We start from the raw sequence: 23,181 nt of genomic DNA, 5'->3' as shown, positions 1-23,181 counted from the left end.
TGCAAACTTTCGCTCGCTCCAAAGTTGGGAAACGAAATTTTATTAATAATTTTTGCGGCCCTTCATTAATCATCCGGGTTCTCGGTTCATTCCCTGTGACGTTTGTTATTTCGATATTTTGCCATTTATTATTATGTGTTAAATTTTGGACGTCGCAATTGTAGTAGAAGTTTGAGGTTGTGTGTATACAATGAAAGGGTCGCGCTAATGTGATTTGTTACTAAGCCAATTATAGCCAAAGAACCGCCACCAATTATCTAACAATGCTTTTGAATTGATAAAATAATAATGGGATTTCGATTAAAGTTTGATAAAAAAATATTAAAGTAAATGTATACATAATATTATTTGGTATAATATGTTATATAAGTCTAAAACGTAACGAAGAAATACTGAAAGCAGAATGCTTTGATACTGCTTTCCTCTAAGGAATGTTTTAAGCATAGTTGCAAATATTCATTCTTCTATAGATTTAAAACTATGTGTATAAATTTACAAAGTACCTGAAATATTCACTTGAATAATTTAACTTTGAAATATAGAATACAAATGTGCTCAACAAATTTTATATATAATGTTTGTATTTATGTATAAGAAAGATTTCTTTATGATTTTTGTCTTATACAAATATATATAACTACCTGACTGAGAATAATATATATATAAAACAGAACAGTAATACCTAGTAATACCTACAAAAATCTAGTAAGAGTGAACATATTTTACTAAGAATAATAATGTAATAAATTACAAGAATTAATTTAAGCTCTTTAAGTCAATTTATGGTTTCATACAAACATAATTTTATAAGCCATTGATGCCATAAATTTGAGCTCATTTCAAGTTCTTTTCATTGCTCACATATAATAAATAATACATTTTCGTCAATGGTATTTTTTAATATTAGTAATAACGGTTTAATAAAATTAATAATTTAATTTTTTTTCAATATACTTCATAAACACATATTTATTTCGTTTAAAATAAAAACATTTTAATACAAGTCGCTTATTTTTATATTGATTTTAGTAACTTTTCTTATTATTTTGCAAAATATATTTATTTTAATTACAAATTATATACCTTATTTTCTATAAATATATTGTTCTTTTTGTTTTAATTGTCTGTCAATACAATTATTTATAAATTATGTATTTTTAAAGTAATCATAATTAAAGTACTTTGATGTCAAGTTAGACAAATTTTGACTAAAATCTTGACAAAATATATTTTTTTACCAACTAAATATAATTAAAACCGTTTGTTTGGTATAATAAGAATATTCTAAAAATAATTAATATCAAAGGCGAAAAATTGTTTTACAAAAATTATCAGTAATTTAAATACACTACTTAATTTGAAGCAGAAGCAAAATTTTTGAACGAAAATTCGTTTGGGTCAATTTCAATGTCTTCCAAAATACACATTATTAACAATGTCATTGTTTTATCTTGTACTAAATTAACATTCTTTCAACGCTCCCAAAAACCACCCTTAACCTTTCCGAGACGCCCCACATCCCACAGGAGGCTGTGTCTAGTTATACTTTACGAGTTATCAATTATACTCGCCAGTTTCGCAACCTACTTAAAATCAAAGTTATTTATATAATAAATATTAATTAAAATACGCCTTTCACACTGACTTTTCGAAACCTTCGCGTGCAATCAATCCGTAAGTTAATTATTTCACCGACTTTGTAAACTATTCCTCTTATTTTTTCGATTCTGTCAATTTTTTGTTTGCATGTCTTAGTGTTTTTCGCTTGCGATTTATAATTATAAACAAAGGGCAAGATGAAAAGGACGCCCGACATTGAAGACGTTTGCCCTTTGTTATGAATTATTAGGGGGGTTAAAATATGTTTTTTGGGGATAATCGCAATTTTGTCTTTTCTTTAATCTGTGAGACCTTTGAGGGGCGCGATTATGTCAAGATTTAAGTTTAATTTCAACGGAACAGAAGGGACTTTCATTAATATTTTTTCAACGTTGCTGGAATAAAATATGTTTGCAGAGTGCTTTGCTAAATGTGTCTGTTTTTGTAATTTATCCAATAATTACGTTTACAATGTTTTAGTTTGAATTTTGAAACACTTTTAAAAAATAAATAGCACTAGAATGCGTTATATTAAATTAGGATTGAGATTAGATAATCATAAATTTTATTTGATGTATAAATTTATTTATTGCGGAAACTGACTAAAACACTCATTTGTAATTATAAAATGGAAGTACCTATAACAAACAAATTTTCTTTCAAAACTACATCTGCGGTATATTGTCGCTTGCTAAGTGCAAGCGACATATAAAAGTATATATATTTAAATACTTAGAATATCTACCTAACGTGTATGAAAAAACATTGATTTTATTAATCATAAAAATTCAAGATATATATCTGTAATCCTTGATTATTTTTTTATCACGTATTATTTCCGTTCTGTTTTCGAGGAATCTTTTTTGCCCTACCGATCAGTCGCTTCCCTCTTCTTGTACTTGGTCCTTAGAATTTACTATCAAGGAAACACTTAAATAAGTTATTCTAAACCTCAATTGGATACAGATTTAATTTTGAAAAATTTAAAAGTCAGTATTACTGTTCCTTTAAAACTTATTTATGATATAATTCGCAAGACGTCATCATTTTCTGATCTTTGGGAGTGTACAAAAGTCACCGCTATTAATAAAAGGGTGTTTTTTTATAGCGGTGATAGCGAGACATGTTTAATGTCAGCTATGAGGAGCTGGCCCAGTTCGTATTATTTAATTTTAATATCTAATGATTTTTTCCTTACTATATATTATATTTATTTTACTTATAATATACTTTTAGTATATTGTAATAATACTATGTATTATTTTGTGCCCATTGTGGTGCACTAGGGTAATCTATTAGGTCACAATGGTCTTAATTTTATTTTAATAATTAAAAAAAAATACTTAAAGTTATGTCTATATTGTTTTTGAGTGGCTATCTAGCCGACTAACCATCAGCTATCATAGTAAAAATATTTATAAGAATTTTAAAGCCAATCATCAGATTAATTATAAAACAAAATGTTATAACCAATATTAAGCTTCAAAATATTTTTAAAATTATCGAAAACTACATTGAATATTACCCAACATTTTTGGAAAAATGGTGTATACAGTCATATATCTGCCATAAAACCGTTATCGACTAATGAAATGCGTTTAAAGCGTATGAAATGAACTAATTTATACAAAAGAGAAACTGTTTTAGATGGAAAATTGTTGTGAGTAATGGCAAATAATACAGAACAGATGTAGTACACTATGTTCGTCGTTAAGTCGCGAAAATGTCTCAAGGTATCTGTGTCAAATCTGAAGGTGCTTCTTATATTCCGGAATGGAAGGTATTCACTTCATCGTTGAAATAGTTGCAGTGAATAATACAACTGTTCTGATTTTTATTAAATGTAATAATATTTAATTACAAAAACAAATTGGAGTTAGATTAATCATAAACTGCCTCTTAAATAGTTGTTAATTACAGCAATAAAATACATTAAAGTTATAAATAATAATCAAATTCGATTGAACCACTCAGAAAGCATACAAAAAAAGTTTGCCACAATGAATTAGACCACAAATAGTTTTAGCAGTATTAAAGGCAGTGCAGTGTTTCTTAATATTTTTAGTGATCGGCATCCTCTTTGAATCTAAGAATACGTTTTTGTACCCCTTTGAAAAATATGTTTTAATTTTTTTTAATTAGTAAATTAAATTTAATACGAGATAATTTATTTATTGAAAACATTCATTCACACTTACTTAGATATACAGACTTAGCAATATCTCAATTGTTTTTGGGTATTTATAACTATACTTTTGTGAATTTATGTGCAAAATTGACGAAAATCCGATTTCACACAGGTGGGTGGTGGCAAATGGTGGTGGCAAAGTGTTTGCATTGCTGCTTTCGTCAGCTGTGGATGAAGTTCTAGCATTGTACACCAAAATTGCTGTAAGTGCATTTTTTTAAATTTTATTATATGTACATTAGCTAATACTGGTTCAATTAAAACGTCTTTAATTGAATCACTTTTGTCCATAGAATTTAGGTAAAATAAAAATGGATTGTGTATCCATCTCTGAATTTTGCTATAATATACGAAATAAAGTAGTCCGTAACGGCTCAGATTAGTAACTATGAGGTTGTGGGTTCTAGCCCCAGCAGCGGCACTCGAATTATTATTTATAAGCATGTGCTATTATTAAAAAAAACAGCCCCAGCTGCAGTGACATCTATTAATTATAATTTGTATAGCACATAATAATTTATAATTAATAATATAGATGTCACCGATTCCTAGATTTTTAGTCTGGTGGTTAATACTTACTTGTACAGGTATTCATTATGTCTGATTGACTTATTCAGTTGGTACAGATTTGCCTATTGTAACGCATTGGGCCCGTTGTAATGCCTGTCAAGTTACTAATAAAAATTAAAAAAAATATTTATTCATTGATTCACAGAATTGTTGTAAATGTATTGCAACTTCAAATTGTGATTTAAAGAATTAAATCAAGCAAGAAATCGTGTTTTTTGCACTATCTATTATTATTTTCTTACTAAATCCTTGAATTTATGTGTTCAATTCATTCAGGTGGCTATATATGCTAAGTAGGCTAGTCGAAATGTTACATATTTTCTTAGAAGCTTAACTAAATTACAGTTTTGATTAGCAAGTAACTGTAAAAATGCCTCACGCAATTCAAAAACCATGCTTATGTTCTCGGTTTTGTGTTGTTTAACCTTTCTAATGCCACGAGCCACTTACGAGGCTCAGTCGCTTCGCGACCGTATTGCCAAGATATACATATAAAGCGTTATTGTACTACTTCTGTCTTGATGTGAAAAATTTCATTTATTAGTATTTAATATTTTAAAAACAGTTTATAATATGATCAAAAACAGCAATTTTTTAGCCATCAGCTCCAGTGACTTAAAAAATAGAAATATATATATTATCATTTCAACACAGAAAAATCCATGTCCAAAATACAGAACGCCCAAAAAAATATTGATTTTAGAAAATTAAATTCTGGTTCAATTTATTATCAATTCATTCAAGGATAACGTGGATATTCAATTAGATGCAAATATATTTGCAGAGCTTAAGCGCTTGAAAATCAAATTATTACTTTGCTTATGTAATATTACTTTAAAAGCCAGGTCTTCCAGATCAAAATATATTTGTAATAAAAAATACCTTAATTTTAAAAAAATGCTGTGAATATCTAAATTTGTGTTCTGGATCTATGTACTTATGGGAATATGTATCTTAAAATCATAAAACAAAACTTGAGTGAGTTTGTTGAATGAATAGTCAATTATAATATTTTTTAAGGTTATTATTATTTATTTTATTTTATTAATTTATTTAGCTTAATAGCTAATCTTCACATCTAACAAATTTAGTAAACAAATATAAAAATATATAAAAAATACATAACAGAAAGAAAAAATAAAAATATACAATAATAAAGTCTTAATATTATAATTTATTTCTATATGTACGAAGGTGTTTTTTTATTCCATTTATGAAACCCGTTATATTTTTGCTGTTTCGGATTTCTCTTGGAAGACTATTATATAAATCAAAACCTCCGTACATAATTCCCCTAGCCGTACTCGTTTTCTTATACTAATTATCTTTAAATTTTCTCTATTTCTAGTATTATATTATCGTTAACCATTGATTTTTTTATTTTGCCGGAAGAAATAAATATACACTGTTTCAATTAAATATTCATTGGTTGTCTATTTTGTATTGTACTATAACGTATTAAATGTTGTACTAAAATATTAAAACAGTTTATAGTTTGTCTATTCCATAAACTAATCCAAAAATTAAAATAAGTCGATCGCAGTGTCAAAAAAAATATAATCGATCGCTATAGTTGGCCATCTCTGCTAAAGAAGGTACAACAAAATAATAATATTTGACGTATTTAATGTGAGAATACAATTGAATTTTTTTTACCGCATTACAATTTTTTTTGCAAAGTATTTTAAATTATTAACCAAATATTACCGTTTTATACCTAATTTTAATTTTTAATTTATATGAGATTTTATTTACTGCTGCATAAGCTGCTTTGCCTAATTTAAAATCATTATAGAAAACTAGTTGATTAGATTCTATTTTTTATTAATATATTATAATATACATAATTAAAAATACAGATAAAAAAGTTAAGTACATTGTTTTCATGTTACATATTTTCACAATTTTATATAAGATAAATATACTTTATTGATCAGAAATATGTTAATACTTTATTTTTATACTGTATATCTAATGAGTAAATTATTCAAATATTGACTCACTGCATAAAAAATATATTTTTTTAATATTAGCAGTATAATAGTATTATTTGTATTAGATTTGGAGAAGCGTTTATAGTAATTCGTGAATAGAAATGTGCATGACGGTTTAAATATTATATAAAATAGTTTCAGAATTTTAGAATTTTTAATTTTGATAATAGTATAATAAATAATAAAATTAGTAATGAAATATGAAAAATTCACAAAGTAATAAATAGCGTCTAATGTGTTTTGCAGTTTCTAAGCCACGATATATTTCTTGATTAACAAGCTTTTGTGGATGATTATATTATATATTAAATACCATATTTTACTATTATTAATATTTATTTATGTTAAATGCGGTGTATATAAAATGTTTGAAAATCTTATATATTTTTAAATCTTAGTGTAACGTCGAGTTTTGGATAAACCAAAGAGTATTTATCACGAATCCAAATCAAACATTTCACTGACTTTGAAATTTGATTATATACTTTATGTATCGCTAAAACATGGAATCTTACTTTAGATTTACTAACTAGTAATTTATTTTATATATACGACTGCATAAAATACAGCAAAAAAATTGACCTGCTCACTTTAATTTGAGAAAACCTTGATTAAAATTAGGTACATATTAAAAAAATCTCTATTAAATATTTATCAATAAAATTTATATTATTAAAAAAATAATGTAAATAGTATTGCTAAATATTTTTTAATAAATTAAAGCTTTTTGTTGACTCAAAACTGTCAAGAATGATAGTTTTTAATATCACAAATAAAATCTGAAATATGTATAATCTTTAAAAACCATCGATATTGACTAAAAAACGATATGTTACAGTTCCGATATATGTACCTTATATTGAGTTGTATTTACTGTCTCTGTAATGCAAATGTTACTGTATATTGTAATTTTCTAAGTAGTAAAAATAATTTTAATACATAAAAAAACATAGGTTTTATATATATTTTTACAAAATTTAAATATTGAAAAGTCTTGTCTTTCCGCTTGGTCAACCATACGCGAAAAATCAAAGTTAGTCGCCGACGCGTTAAGCCGATAACACGTAAAATCCAAAAGGGGGGCCAATCTCATCCGTAATGACCCATAGAACAATTTAATCAGTGCCTTTTGAAGGTCCATTCCAATTCGATTGGTACATAGCTCCTTGGTTTAACCCTTTTGCGGTCATCTAACGACGCCGCCGAACGACGCAATTAAGCTTCGGATCAAATACAATAAAAGTGCGTGCGCATTGCTTCGTCGCTTGTCGCAGACAATAAAAAAAATCAGGCAAAATAACTATAGCATATTTGACCTGTGCGACCTTAATAAATAATGGACGCAAAAATATATAAGCCCTTGAAAAAGCCGGTTAAGCGCGAGCGTCGGTCAAAACGAAATTTATTAGTCGTTAAATTCCGAAAGAGCCATCGGTCATATCCTCTGTGTATGTTTATGTGTGAGGATGAAAAATAACTAAAAAAACGAGAGCATCGACGAGTTGAAAAATTGACACGACTCGATCCTAAAAGGATTTTTAAAAGACTAGAGGTTTCAGTTCGTGTTCTTTTTTCTATATTTTTTTAGGGTAGTGTGTGATATATAGTAGTGTTTTTTGATTCAGCTACAATGTAACATTTTTCGCAGGGTTTTTTGCAATGGAGTTCATTAATGGATCACAGAGGATGGAATAATGTAGACTGAATAATTTAAATATAGCCTAGTAAATTGCATTTTTTTAATTCATCTGATATATAGATTTTTTGAGTGCATTTTTTTTAAACATATTAAAAATATTAATATAAGTTTAATATTTTTCACATCATATAGTTAGCGCCTACATTATTTTTTGCGTGCGGAGTATCCGAATGTCTAATCTTTTTAAAATTATTTCAAAAATAACAATGACGAAAGTATATTCTAAATATAAGTCTGATGTACTTTACAAAATCAAGGAGGTGATTCTTCTCTGCCTACTTTCGACCTTTTGCCCAATGCGACGATTTAGGGGTGCAAACAGATTTTTTATTATTACCTTTGCGTAATGACTTTGCACTTTTAGCAACTGGAGCTTTTAGCAGTGTTTTAAAATTTTTACTGAATGTCAATATCAGTCTATACGATAGCATTCCTTTGTATTTGTAAATAAACGGACCAGATTTTTAAGGAAGCATTTATATAATATATTATTGATTGTAATATTTAATAACTTAAGTCAGTTAATATTTAAGCTGATATTAAATTGGATTCATATACGATAAGCTAATTGTATTTTAACACCTAAGAGTTTCAACCTATTTGTCAATTTTATTAATTATATCCTAATTTATTATTTTTTTATTCATTAAGATATTTTACACCATATTTTAAAGCATGTCAATTTTTAGAGTAATCGTTATAATAATATAATATAATTTAAAATAAGTTCTATATTGATTTTTCAGATTTAGAGATATTTTAAATATTCATTAAAGAACTTGTTACTGAGAATGACATTTTTTTTTTTTTTTTGAAGAACTTGTGACTAAGAATGAATGTTGGTAAAAGTGTGGGCTTTTTATTTACTATCTCCAACCTAGTTATAGGTCTTTTTAACCATTTTTCTGCTTTCCATAAAGAATATTCTGTACCTTTATCGGCTGTTAAATTATTTATTGAATCTTCCTTAAATTTTATTATTTATAATATTTGTATCTTAATATGTTTCTGATTTAACGGCACCTTCTACTTGCCTTAATTTTTTCATTTATCAGATTTTTCATCTCTATTGTGTAGCTATTGCACTTTTATCAAACTAAAATATTCATTATTTCGTCGATACATTGCAAAGTATATATTTTTAGCTCGTTAAAAAACTGTTTTATGAGATTGTTGTGTATCTTAAATAATATTTTTTTATATTTCTGAAAAAATATTATATTATAATAAGCTAATTAAAACTAGTCAACTAAAGAACGATATCGTAAAAAATTTAGATCGTTCCATGCTATTTTTCTTAAATTACCCAGAGTTAAAGTAGTTAAAGTAAATTTATTAACTAGCACTTATGAAATAAAAAAAAGCGTCGGCGTTAATCTGCCTTATTTACAAACAGATTTTCTGATAGTTTTCCGATTGTTTTTGATTAAACGGAAAAAATAAATTTATTTCAGAACCGAAAGCATGAGTTTTATATATATATATATCTCCTTTATTGGTTTAATTTTATTATATATTTTTAATTTAATATGCCATATTTGAAAATATCTACTATTATTAGAGATGTAAACTTAAATTCAATGGATTCAACTCAAGCACATGGTTTCAACAAGATACTCTTTTGGGAATACTAAAAGTCTAGATTTAAGACCGCCAGATGTAATTTTATCATACTTTGCTTTAGGGGATATCTCAAAAACAAACTGTATACTAGCTTAACTAGCTTAATGATTAGTTTACTGATGTTTTTACAAATTTGATTAAAGTATTTTAAACAAAATATTTAATAAATATGCTTTAATGTAAGATTCTTATTGGATCAACTTATATAATTTATTTTTTAGAAGATATTATATATATATATATATATATATATATATATATATATATATATATATATATATATATATATATATATTTTCAGAATTTATATTATATGAAGGATCGTTCGAAATAGACACAAAAAATGGGAAGATCAGACTGAATTGCACAACATAATAAAACATGTGACCTTTGACTGACATGTAGTAAAAAAAACGTTATTACCTATAAATCGAGAATCCCCTTTCGTGGAACTTCCGTAATTTTGTGATTTAGTACAATAATATTTATAACATTGCGCATTTTAAATAATATTTATATTTGCTATTTACATATTACAAACATAAAGTGTGCCATCAAAGCATTCATTTGCATTTTCATTTAGGGCATCTTAAATCATAACACATTTCATTAATGTTGTATCTTGTATATCTGAGACATTGCTCGGCCTAATGGTCCAACGAGGCCATTTGTCCACTAGACGTATTTATTATAATTATTGTGTTTTAGCCCATTAGTAGATCAATATAGTCAATTGTGGGCAAGCACAGGCTGTAGAACTGATGCTACATCCTCTACGGAGTGCTTCATACGCCTAATTGCCAGCTCTGTCCTTTATCAGATAAGATTAATTATAACGGGAATCATAATTGCAGGCTCAAAGGGTCAATCGTACGGAATTGCCAGGTCAAATATACATACCACACACAACGAGCCTCTTTGATAAATTATCAGATTGTACTAAATTTAACAAAGCAGTAGCTTGCTATGTCATATAATAAATATATCCGATGTGTTGTTTTTATCTTTTGCAATCTATGAAAAGGGCTGAAATTTTGATTATCGGCTAGAGAGAAAAAAAGTATCTCGATTTTTGTGTCTTCTTCCTCCCTTTTTTGCTTTTTTGGTTATTTCTATGAAAATCGACGTCGTTCGATACTCAATCTTTTCGTGGATGTCGTAAATGTAATTTATTAATATATTGTTTCTTGTATATGGAACTGATACAATAATCCGCCTCTGCATATGAGACCGTCAATCAAATATCAGATAAAGGCAAGAGGAAAATATGTATGATACGTTTAATATATGTAGCTTAAAGGATAGACAGTTAAGTCTATTTAGGATTTCTTTTATATAAATCATAATCATAATGATAAAAATACACATGCATTTACCACAAATCACTTTTGCTTCTTCGCGGTATTTAATAATTAATTAAATTGTATTTATATGATGAGGATTTGCGTGTAATTGATTTTTTTACTCACTGGATATGGATTTTAATATAGTCTTAATTGAAATTTTCAATGACGATATAATTTATATACATTTGAAACTACATAAATATCATTAGTTCTTGCATTAAAATTTTTTTTATAATCGAATATGTTTTTAACAATGTTGTATTATTTATAGCTGTTTGTTTTTTTACTAATTATTTATTTGATACCATTGTCCTAACCTATTAGTCTTGCTTGCATCTAAAGAATTCATTTGTCTCTGAATTTTGAACGTCGTAGCTAGACCGGGGTTGACGTGAAGAGAGAAGCGGCTGCTTTTTTGATCTTATTAGTCTCTGACGATCGTAGGCATTTTTGCACTTTGTGCAACTTCTGATTAACTATCTTGAGTTATAATTCGATTACAGATTACCCTGATGTGTCTCGATAGAAAAAAGCAAAAAATAAATATGTAACACATAGTAAAAAGGACAAAATTATATGATACGAACTGGATCAGTTACCCGTAGTATTAGTTATATTCTAACTGGATGGCGACAGCCATAGGCGAGTCGTCTAGTGTGAATGTTCGAGCTCTAACAGACATCAGAGAAAGACGCGATCGTGATTCTTGATGGCATTCCGCTACCCAATACTGAAAGTTTGATTGCCCGCAGAATCTTTGAATAGTTTAATTAATGTTTAGTGACACACCAGTTTATGTGGGAACTTAGGGACTTCGATCCGTTTTGTTTTTATAAACGTATGTACCTTTGTGTACTTTTTTGATTAGAAGTCAATATTTGATTATTCAGGTATTCCAAAATTATAGATCCCTATTCAATAATGCTCCTAGGTAGAGTGTCATAGAGGATATGAATTAAAACAAAGCTGAGAATTTTAAAAGATTTTTACAGACGTCGTTTAAGTGTAAAAATAACCTCTACTTGTTCCCAAAAATATTTCCGAGATTTTTAGTAAATGTTTCTCTAACTAAAACGTTCCTTTCAATATCGTTGGCATAATTTGATCGTAAATTAAATCGAAAAAATGACACAATATCGCACTTTCCGATACTAAATGACAAATATTGATTGAAAAAAGCTCATCTTTATAGAGAATCTAAATCATTTTATATATATAAAAATACTGCAGCAGATCTAATGTATTAATACAATTTCAAATCATCTACATATAAAAAAGAACTTACTTATTATGTGCTGTATGTTGACGCTTATATATGCTCAATTTGATCTGGAGAGGTTTCATGTTCGCATTTTTTCGCCGCGATTGCTAATTTTTGAGATTAAGAGGTATTGCTAGATTTGTCTTTTTCTGTTTTGTTATTAGATTAAGAGAGATTTGACAACCTTGCACTTGTCATTTCACATTCAATTTGTTTGTCAATTTAGTACATTTTTTATGTATGTGTGAAGAAAAAATAATTTATTATCATCACGTACTGTATACATTTGTCGGCATAACGAAGGCACTTGACTTTAACACGTAAAGTACGATAAGATTTTTTCTCACAGGCAATGCGTTTTTTACTAAAGCTCTGGTGTTTAGTCAATAAACCCCATATTATCGATTTTATTGAAATAAATGCGTGTTTTTTACAAAAAAATATTGAGTATTATATATAACAACGCTGAATACAGAAATTATTATTATTAATACTTTTTTTATGGCAAAATTTTCATTATTTTAACATAAAAATTTACAATTTTAAAAATGATTTTTAAATAAACGTTATATATACAACCCAATATTTAATCTTAATTATTCGTTAAAGTGGAAAAAAAAGATTTATAAGCAAAATTTAATGACAATCGAGTAATAAATAGTGTCGAAATTTTTTTACATATTTTTTCTTGTCTTTGTCGAAAAGTTTGCTTATCTTTGCTGAAAAAAATTGTAATTAAGTACAATGTTATTTAGTTTATAGAGCACATCAACTGTAATAAACGATATAATTGACTGTATATTTACTTTTTATAGAGCTTATTTAATATTAAAATTTATAATTATTATGTATATATAATACTCTTAAAATTACAGTTAAAAGAATCTAGAGCTTTTTGTAAATCAATATAAACATACATACATAAATGATCTTTTATTTATGCAAATTTTATTAAAAATTAAAAAATGAAAAAATACATAAATATTAGAATAACATAAGCTAGAAAGTTTCGTTTATTTGTAATAAACAAATATTTTTGTGCAGTGTTATTAATATATGTATGAAGAGCAATATCAAAGAAAGTGGTTTAATGTTTACCCGAATATTAAAACAAATTTTGCTATAACCAATTTCACAGTCGAACGATCCTTATTACAAATTCAAGATGTTGACTTACATTATGCATAGTGTTTGTGTTTGATGAACCATATTGTGTATACACACACCTGTACGCTAGGAATTCTAAACACATTGTAAGTGCAGATTGCACAATGATATTAGCACAGGGGTTGTGGTTCTGAATTAAATTATGGTGAATTTTAAGTGAATTGTAAACGGATTGTGGAGTAGTAAGTTACAAAGGGTTCAGTAAGGGATTCTAAAACACTTACAGCTGCTGAACGTGAGTTGTCAAATTACAGTTTGTCTATCAATACATAATAGATCAACATTTATAAAATCCTATTAAATCGTCGAAAATAAAGCTTATAATTCATTCCTATTACAATCTATGTGTAAAAAAAATATTTTTGTATATTATATTATGTTGTAAAACACATTGATCCGTGTTAAACTTTTCTTTTTTGACATAAAACAAGTTCATATGGCTTCACTCTCTTGAGCCTTCTTGTTTGGTTTTCAACGTCGAGGAGTTGGACAGTCTCTTCGTTGACATGCCTTGCAGCCTCGTTTGATGGGATGTACATGTTTTTGGTATTGTCTTGCTTGCAGTCTCTATAAATTTGCGATAAATATAATCACAGTGTGTCAGCATCACGATGTTCCACGGTCACTGATCTCTTTCCTCTCAAAATCCATAACAAAGTTTCTAGATTGTAAAATACACATCGACATAGTCTATTCAAATCCATTTAGAAAAAAATAAAAAAAGTTTTTCGCATATTGAGCAACTTTCTAGTTCGTCGTTCCAAAAATTATTTTGCTTGTTCTTCAGCACCGTATATATTTAATATGGTCTAAAATAATTTTATTTTATGAATGGCATATAAGCGGAAATTAAGAAAATAGAATGTAAATTATTTGTTAACAAGGTAGAAGTATTTGGTAAAAATGTGGATTTACTGTGGGGGTGGTCGATCGATAACCGGTCTTCGAACATTATTTGACTTTTCTAATCTTCCTGACCTGCAGAATTCCATTATAGCTTTAATATTTGTATTTTAACAAGTAATACTCCAGAGGACATGGGAGTTTTATTCGATCAGGGATGGAGATTTGATATGCGTATTGCCAATCTTTGCAATAGGGCGTCGTTGATGTTCGGCTTCGTTAGGCGGAACGCGTGTGGCTTCAACAATTTATTGACGAATCGTGTTCAATATAATATGTTAGTTCTTTGAGTCACTAAAATGCCTCTATTGTTAGAAATCTTAGCAAAACAAAGTACTTTTTATAATTAGAATTAAAGTTAAATGTCTTAGATATTTCTATAAGAAAGAGTATTTAACGTATTCGTATTTGCACCATAGTGCCTTTTTTCTAAAAGAATTTTCAAAATAGCGTGTATTCAATGAAATACATTCAAAATTTCTGTGAAGTGATACCAATAATTTATCGTACTGGCTGATTTATAGAGTGTGATTGCATCGATTGCGTCCCTTATTCTTTACTGTTGCAACAAAGACGTCAGCGCTCAAATTCACTCCTTTTACACAAGTCATCCAGCTTCATAATATTTATTTTTGCGATAGCTACGAGTGTGCTGCACACCTCTTTTAGGCGCAAATGCGCTTTTTTATTTCACAAAACATTTCTTTAATTAATATAATTATATTCAAATACTTTTTACCGATAGATTTCTACTAGCAAAAAATATAATTTAGCTGATAGGCGCTAGTATATTTATATGCTGCTCCAAAATGTATATTAGACACAATTTGACAATTGCAAAACGTTCTTTTGCTGTTATGGTTTAAAAACTATGATTAGTTTTAAAACGTTTTTCAGGTCAAGCTAGGTTTATTGAATTCGTTTAAATTCGGTTTGCGTTCTATCAGCAAATAAACGTTTCGCAACTCTGACAGGAAATGTGTATTTTTCAGTGAAATTATATTTTTACTAGTATAAACATAATTTAAGTTCAACGTAAGCCAGTTTATGTGTATCAAAAAACTGACTTACAATTTCACAGTTCTGTATCAGTAAAATTGTGGGTCTAAAAAAATTTGCCGACAACAATTGATCGCTAGCATATTTTACCGCCTAGAAGTTATAAGATATGTTTAGTTAAATAATAAAAATTATTTTTTATTTTAGTTTTTGCCTTATTTGCGTCTCACATTTATCATTATTTTTATTTATGTACTATATTATATTTAAAAATTACACATTTTATTAATAATATTATTCTATAGTGTGATACGGTTAAGGATAATAGTAGGATGAGGGGTCTATTTATTTACTATGGTCAAATCTAGCAGAGCGGTTAACTTGACGCGAAGACTACGACCGGCGGCGCCTCGTCCGCCGATCTCTCTTATGAATATTTAATAAAATAATACTGCAGCGGCCCAATCTGTGTCAAATTTCCACCAGTCACAATTTATATGCTAATTAACAAATGCAAAAATAGGTTTCTTAAAAAATTATATATTAAATATCACATTAGTAAATTCGATCATTATCTATTTTAAGTAGAGAAATTAAAATATCAATATAATTGGTTACTATATATAAATTTTGTAGCGATTTAATGAATATTTTTACGCAACGTATAACGTGTATGTATTTATAATATTTCGCATTTTACATTTGAAATTTTTTGGAACATATTTGAATTTTCAAAATAAAAAAAATAGCGATACTAATCTAATTGCGTAGCTCAAAATATTTATATCGAAAAAAAATACTTGTGTTTGCCTGTCATAAGAACCCCTCCTAAGCTGTGAACAGTAGCGACGTGATATTTGCATATGTCATTCTGACTGCAGCTTCTAGTCCAACTGTGCTATTTTCAACTTTTAACTTTAAAGATAATTATTAATTGTTGAACTATATTTTGTGGGTATTGAATAAGGTATGATACATCAATGAATAAATAATGAGTTCGAATCTATCACGGGCAAAGCTGGGTAACAAAGATAGTATTTCATAAATTTATTATTTGTAAAATTTGCTGTACAGTGTTATATAAAAAAGTATGCATAACAAAAATATGATGTATTTTATTAATAATATTTAAATTAATTACCTTTTACCGCTACAGTAGTTAATAGTAGTTTTTGAATATTTTTTATATTTGTGTAAATAAAAGTTAAAAAATAATAATTATTTAAAAGCTAAACATTTCAGAACCATCCGTTACTTAGACTATCTTGAGAATAAAATGCCTTTTTAGCTGAATTTATTCCTATTGTTTCAGTATTCCGCCAAAAAATAAAAATATATATTAGCGTCAGCGGCGCAGTGTTCCGAGCTCGCAAATTTCACGCTCGGAAAATATAAATCGGTTCGGACAACCGGACTTTTGGCGAACCGAAAAGGTATTTGAACCGGCGGCGTTAAACGCGCACATAATTTCGCGTATAAAAGAATACCGGTTGGTTTTTAGCTGGACGAGCAAAAGAGGATTTTACCTCCGAGAGTTTCTGGGGTAAGAACGGTCAGGATAAAAACGGATAGGGCCCGCCATGGTTTAACCCTTGTAATGCGGATCTGCGGATTGCGAGCACGCACTCCGTGTTATTTTGATGGCCATTTCGGATACAGGAAGAATGGAAGTGGTTGCTAATGAACGATAACCGGAAAGAAAGGACAGCGGTTTTACGAGGTACACCCCGCCGCCATGGTGGGGTTATGGCGTGTTAAGTTATATTGAATAACAAGCCATTAAACCATACGCGTAGTGCGTGTACACTACGTCTTGCGCATAAAACTGAGAGATAAGATTAATTTATTAACGAAAGCGAGAGTGTTGCCGATAAGGATAATGCGGGTGAAGATGATTATTTATGGGTTTGTGCCGATGACGGCAATTTGTCCATGGTGCTTGGGATCTTGTTGTAATAAATATTGGTTAGATATTACGATGATATACTGTACGATAGCGCAAAATGTTATTTTTAACAAGTGGTGTGAAAAAGTCAATGAGGGTCATAATAATATAATGTAAAACAGGGGTGGCCCAAATTTTCAGCAGCGTATAAAAAACTTATGTGCTTTTTATATTATTATTATCTTCTATTTCTGGATATATGTACTTAAAAATATATACATATAAATAAAAATTACGTATTTAAATTTCTAGTTTATATTTTGATATGTATAGTATATCACTTGTAGCCCTTTTTTATGCTTTTAGATGTCCTTGAACATTTTTGTAAATCGTTCTTGATAATATTCAATAATATTCTTGATAATGTTTTTCTGAAAAATAGTATTCGTTTCTTTGGTCCTCAAGTTCTGTCAGTTTATGACCCATTTTCGTTAAAGATAAATTCTCTTCTTTGAGATATATTATTGTGGATCTCATTGTTTGGTCATTTCAACTAGTTATCTAATGGAATATTTGCGTTAATTATTGATAAACAATAGCTTTAACTGTCAATCTTTAGTATTTTTTTTAATTATTGTAGTATACTTTAATCCTTCAATTATATAACGGAGGTTGTATTTAAAAAAATATTATAACTTGCTTTATTATTTTCTTAAAAAATAATTATCGCCCGCAATTCACCGCCAGCAATTACTCACTAGCAGTTTACAGCCGCGTCAATTGATCGCATTAACAATTTATATCCTACAAAAGATTTCTATATATGTGCATTTAAGATCCCTATCTCTGCTCTAACGTCACTCATAATTCATTGACAGAAGTATTTATGCATAGACTGTAAAAAAATTCACCTGGCAAGGAAATCTGTAAAAATGTTGTCGCCAGCTTTGTGTAAAGAGGACAAATCTTAAGTTGTGTGAATACTCTGAAATAGGGATTCCAATCCCGGGCCAAAATTTTGATCCCGGGATTTCGGTATTGCAATTAGTCGATCCCGGGATCCCGGGACCAGTCCCGGGATAATTTTCATGCTATTTTATCGATAAAAATAATTTAAAATGAATAATACAATATATTTTTACATCTGTTTTTTATAACGTACAATGTATAAAGTACGTATAATTTTAGTCTTGGACTTAAAATAGAAAATAATATAATAAAAATAAAAAAGGGAAGGTCTTATATATTTATTTGAGAAGAAAAAAATGAACTTTTGACAATGTATGCAAATAGGTATGTACATTCATAGACACAATTAATTGAAAACATTATTTTGAATAAAACTCACGAAGTAACATCAAAGCATCAAGTGTTTTATCATTTAGCCTTGATCTGATTTTGGTTCCTAAGCAGCCTGCTGCTGAAAAAGCACGTTCAGACTTACAGCCTCAAAGATTCACAGATGACACGTGCAACTCGCGCAAGTTTGTACACGAAATATAATGATGTTGTCAATAATAATTCGATTGTGCTTGATAATCAACCAATCCGAAAAATTCGGGATTATGTTTTATAATCCCGGGACTCATCGGGTATTGAAAATCGTTCGGGATCCCGGGATCCCGGGATTCGGGATCCCGGGATTGGAATCCCTACTCTGAAACACTTTCAATATGCATATAATAAATCTTCCAAGTTCTAAATTGCCACACGTATGTCGTTGATGAAGTGCAGAGGGCCCAGATTGGATCCTTGTGGTACTTCAGAATAAGCAAAACACACTGACTGCGGCAACTTTATTAAGTTAAATTTTTTTAACAAGACTAAGAAACAAATTCTTTTTTGAAGTCGATATACATACAAAAAGTTGGTGATTGTGGAAGGACGCAGACAAAAACCGTATTGTTGGTCCATTAGCGTTTGCCGATTATATGTATAATGGATCTTACATTTTTTTGTTCAAATCTCCTTCCTATCATCTTAACTCTGCTATTGTACTATATACTTTTATAATATTAAATGTAGGCATATGCGCAATGAAATAAAGTAAGTCAGAATTTTTAAATAATGCGTTAGTCAAATTCAAAGACTCAACGTACTTGCTGCTTTCTGGTGACTACGTGCTTTGAGTATAACTGTTACTTTTTTCAAAAGCCTGACTATGAATGTGCTTTTTAGAATGTGTGAATGTTTCTATACTGCGGAGTATTAAATGTGTACCTAATATCTCTGAAAATAATAAATAAACTTTGTACCAATCAATTGGAGCTATAGGTGTGTAAATAAAATTTGCACAAAAATCAAAAACATTTTTCTTGTTATTGTATATTATCAAAAAAAATGTATAAACTTTGATCTTAAAGGCTTGCCGTCATTGTGACTTTAAGACCTATAATCAACAGAAAAAATAAGTCTTAATTATTGAACGTATAAAAATATAACAAACATTAAATATTTTGCAATAACTTACTAACCCACTCATTTCAATGATCTTTAAACATATATATTGTTAGTTAGGTTAACCTTTTATCGATTGTGATATGTAATATTCACTTAGCACGAGAGAAATTCTAAATTGAAACTTCGCACTGATATTAAATTTTATTAATAAAAACGTGTTACTTAACAAAAAATTATGCTAAAGATTTATATTTTTATTTATAAATATGTAAAATTCACATTGACAATTTTATCAGGGATGTTAAACTTCAAGAAAATCAAATTTTATATATCTTTTAATTTTGCCGTTGAGCAAATTTTATTGTAGCGCTTTGAATGAAGCAAAAATGTAAGGTATAATAATAACAATATTTTTTAAAGCCTAGACGGTTTAATATCTAAATATTACTTGTATACGCTCGAGCACACACGCCGAGTAATTGCATTTTTAAACCAGTGCGTAGCATTCCAAAACATTAATCCCATTAATGTGCATTTTTTAAGTTCTCAAGGCTGCAAACATTTATAAGCGCATATCTATATTTTTTTATGTATTAAGGATATTAAAAACATTTATAAATGAAACAACAGTTTAGATTAAATTATATAAGTATCTAACCTTTTTTAAATTAATAATGTAGTGTGACTTATAATATTATTATGGTTATTAAATAATTTGTATTACTTTATGACACACAATTGCAAAAAAATATTAAAAAATATAATTATAACTTCTTAATAAATTTATATATTTTTACAGACATAGATTAAAATTTAATTCCAGCACTTGGATAACCTATCCCACAGCTTTTCTTTATTCACACCGGGACTAATGACACCGAAGTTGGAATCCGGAATTTTAAATTTCACCACACACGATCCCATTGTTTTTTAGGTCGAGCCCTTCGCATTGCTCTCCTTTGGTAAACAGAAGTAGATAGGCAGGTTTTTTTGAAAAGGATTTCACCTTGTGCGCGTGCAAACATTGGATTGCGTTTGCCGAAAAGTCAATTTGACTCGATACGCTCTGGAAGCTCTCCTAGCCTTTTCTCAGCCCTTTGCAATACCACCCTTAGAGAGTGGAGAGGAAAAAACGATCGCATACACCCCCCGAGTTTCTATCATTCTTTTATACGCACCGTCGAAATTGAATGGCGTCTCGAAATAATTCATCTAGAAACAAATTGTTCATGCGTCTGAGGTAGAATTTTTCACTTTGTTTGATTACGGTCTGAATAAGGTGAAAAACGCCCTCAGGTCAAAGTGTACAATATAATGAAGACAGTGCAAAGAAAAATTGCGCACAATATTCAATATAAATCAGCAGCGCAATATTACCAACTATATTATTTTAAAATAATAAAATAATAACATTTCTTTTTGCTCTCTATTCTTACTTAAAAGGGACGAGTTTTTTTTACGTCTCTTATAAAAAAAATCCTTGTATTATGTTTGCGTCTAATGGTCTTAAACATTTTGGATGGATCTAAAGAAAAAAAATGAATTCTGCTCAATTAAGGTCTGAATTCACTGATTCGGTGTATATGTATATACATACATATACATCATGACAAAACCATGATCGTCGGAAAGCAAACTTGTGTTAAAGAATGAACTCCACAGGGAACCGTGCGACACGCGCGAGACAACACCGGCATAAACAAGTCGTACAATGATGATTTGTTTTTATGTCTAGCACATTTTGCGTTTATTTGAAATGCGAGATCAACAAAATTGTATAGAGTCAAAAAGCCGCACTTATAAAAGCAATATAACAAACCAACAATACTGTCCCGAAGCAAAACTGAGTAACTATGAAATATTTCCTTTAGGTATATTATACATATATATTTTGCATTACCCAATAAGTACAAAAATGCAAAAATGTCAGCTGCAGTAACATGGTTTTGCTTTGGGAAAGCCGAACGATTTATTATCGCTGTTGTTTTGAAGCACTTGCGTATACATAAGTATATGTACGTCTGTCGTAAATCGTATCATAATACATATTCTCTAAAACGACTACTCTTAAATTTATAATAAATGTAATTAAGAACATATTCAAGGTATTTCCAAAATATTTTTAAAGTCACTTAAATTCATTCAATAGAAAATCTTAATAAGGATTTTACAATTATAATTAGTTATTATCCCATTTAGTAAAATTTATATTATGAAAAAAATTCTTTATGCGTTTAAAAGAATCTTTATGAAATAAAATTATTAATTACTAGTTCGAAAAAATATTAGTTTTGAAAACACATTTACTTATTAGTTTGATGGAACATTTATGCCTTAATATTAATATGAAAAAAATACGGAATTTTTAATGTCAGATATAGAAAAAGCTTTTGACACTGTTTGGTATGATGCATTATGGTTTGATACACAAACTATACAAATGCAAAACTCCCGACTATCTGCCACGCTTTATACGCTTATACCTGAATAGTAAAAACTATGTTGTTTTAATAAATAATAAAAACTTGATAACGCGTAAAATTCCTTAGGGAAGTTTGTTTGGGGCGTTTCTCTATATTTGATCCCACATTTTAAAAATACGCGTTTATCATACATATATTTTAATGAGTGCCTACGGTTCTAAACCAATCGCCAATGAATTGCAAAAAATGTTTGAAAATTTAAATATATATATATATATATATATATATATATATATATATATATATATATATATATATATATATATATATATATATATATATATATATATATATATATATATATAAGCAATTTTATTCACAAAACGAAAATTAACTTTACCAGCGCCTCTCCAAAGCGAACAGGGCAATAATGTGGAATGGAAATCTAACGGTAAATACCTGGGCTTATACCTGGACTTCAAGCTTACATTTATTAAGCACATTTTGCAACTTCCCTCTCAAGGTCTTGCCGGCAATGAGACCCTTAGATCGTCATTTTATTAAAAAAGCCCGCTTACCATTAAAAATAATATTAATTAGACTTATGCAGTGTGGAGTAACATTAGCAATACTAAGTCCTCTAAAATAAAGATATGAAAATAATATATATTATACATTTCTACACTAATTTAAAAAACATATAAACTAGAAAAAAAACATTGACATTTTCATATTTAAAAATATTTTGCCTAACCACAGTAACCCACTATTTGAGACTGCGATAAGAACAACATTAAATTTAGATATAAGTACAAAATGCCAAAGCATATATTGCTTTCAAGGTTAAAGACGACATATTTATGGTTCGATATCTTTAGCTTGATGTACTTAGCACATAACCCATTGGTTTTTTTTTACGTTTTTACTTCGGCTTCTTCAAATTATAACCGCAAATGCTTTATTTTATATTCTCATATTTTTTAATTTAATGGCAACTAAAATTAAAACAATTAAAATGGTTATAAATCAGTAACATGTATCGTATTTATGGTATGCTTATACAATTATTTATATTATTGAAATAAACTTATATTAACACTTTACCTACCGGCCACATCAATTGG

At 28.6% G+C, this 23,181-nt stretch overlaps 2 protein-coding genes across 3 annotated transcripts in view; one reads left to right on the top strand and one right to left on the bottom strand.

Moving 5' to 3' along the window:
- Positions 1 to 23,181, bottom strand: part of LOC148235386 (uncharacterized) — a 308,520-nt gene that overhangs the window by 206,055 nt on the left and 79,284 nt on the right. The gene's annotated exons all lie outside the window — the stretch shown is intronic.
- Positions 3,900 to 23,181, top strand: part of LOC148235384 (protein amalgam-like) — a 220,148-nt gene continuing 200,866 nt past the window's right edge. The window contains exon 1 of the mRNA XM_088186944.1: positions 3,900 to 3,990. The gene's annotated coding sequence lies outside the window, so the exon portion shown is untranslated. The remainder of the gene's footprint in view (positions 3,991 to 23,181) is intronic.

The sequence above is a fragment of the Plectrocnemia conspersa genome, unplaced genomic scaffold (assembly GCF_051122295.1).
Source record: "Plectrocnemia conspersa isolate PC_06_02 unplaced genomic scaffold, ASM5112229v1 ptg000005l, whole genome shotgun sequence".
NCBI classification, from domain to species: domain Eukaryota; kingdom Metazoa; phylum Arthropoda; class Insecta; order Trichoptera; family Polycentropodidae; genus Plectrocnemia; species Plectrocnemia conspersa.
Note: the sequence above shows the minus strand (reverse complement) of the source record. Positions and strands in the feature narration are given on the sequence as shown.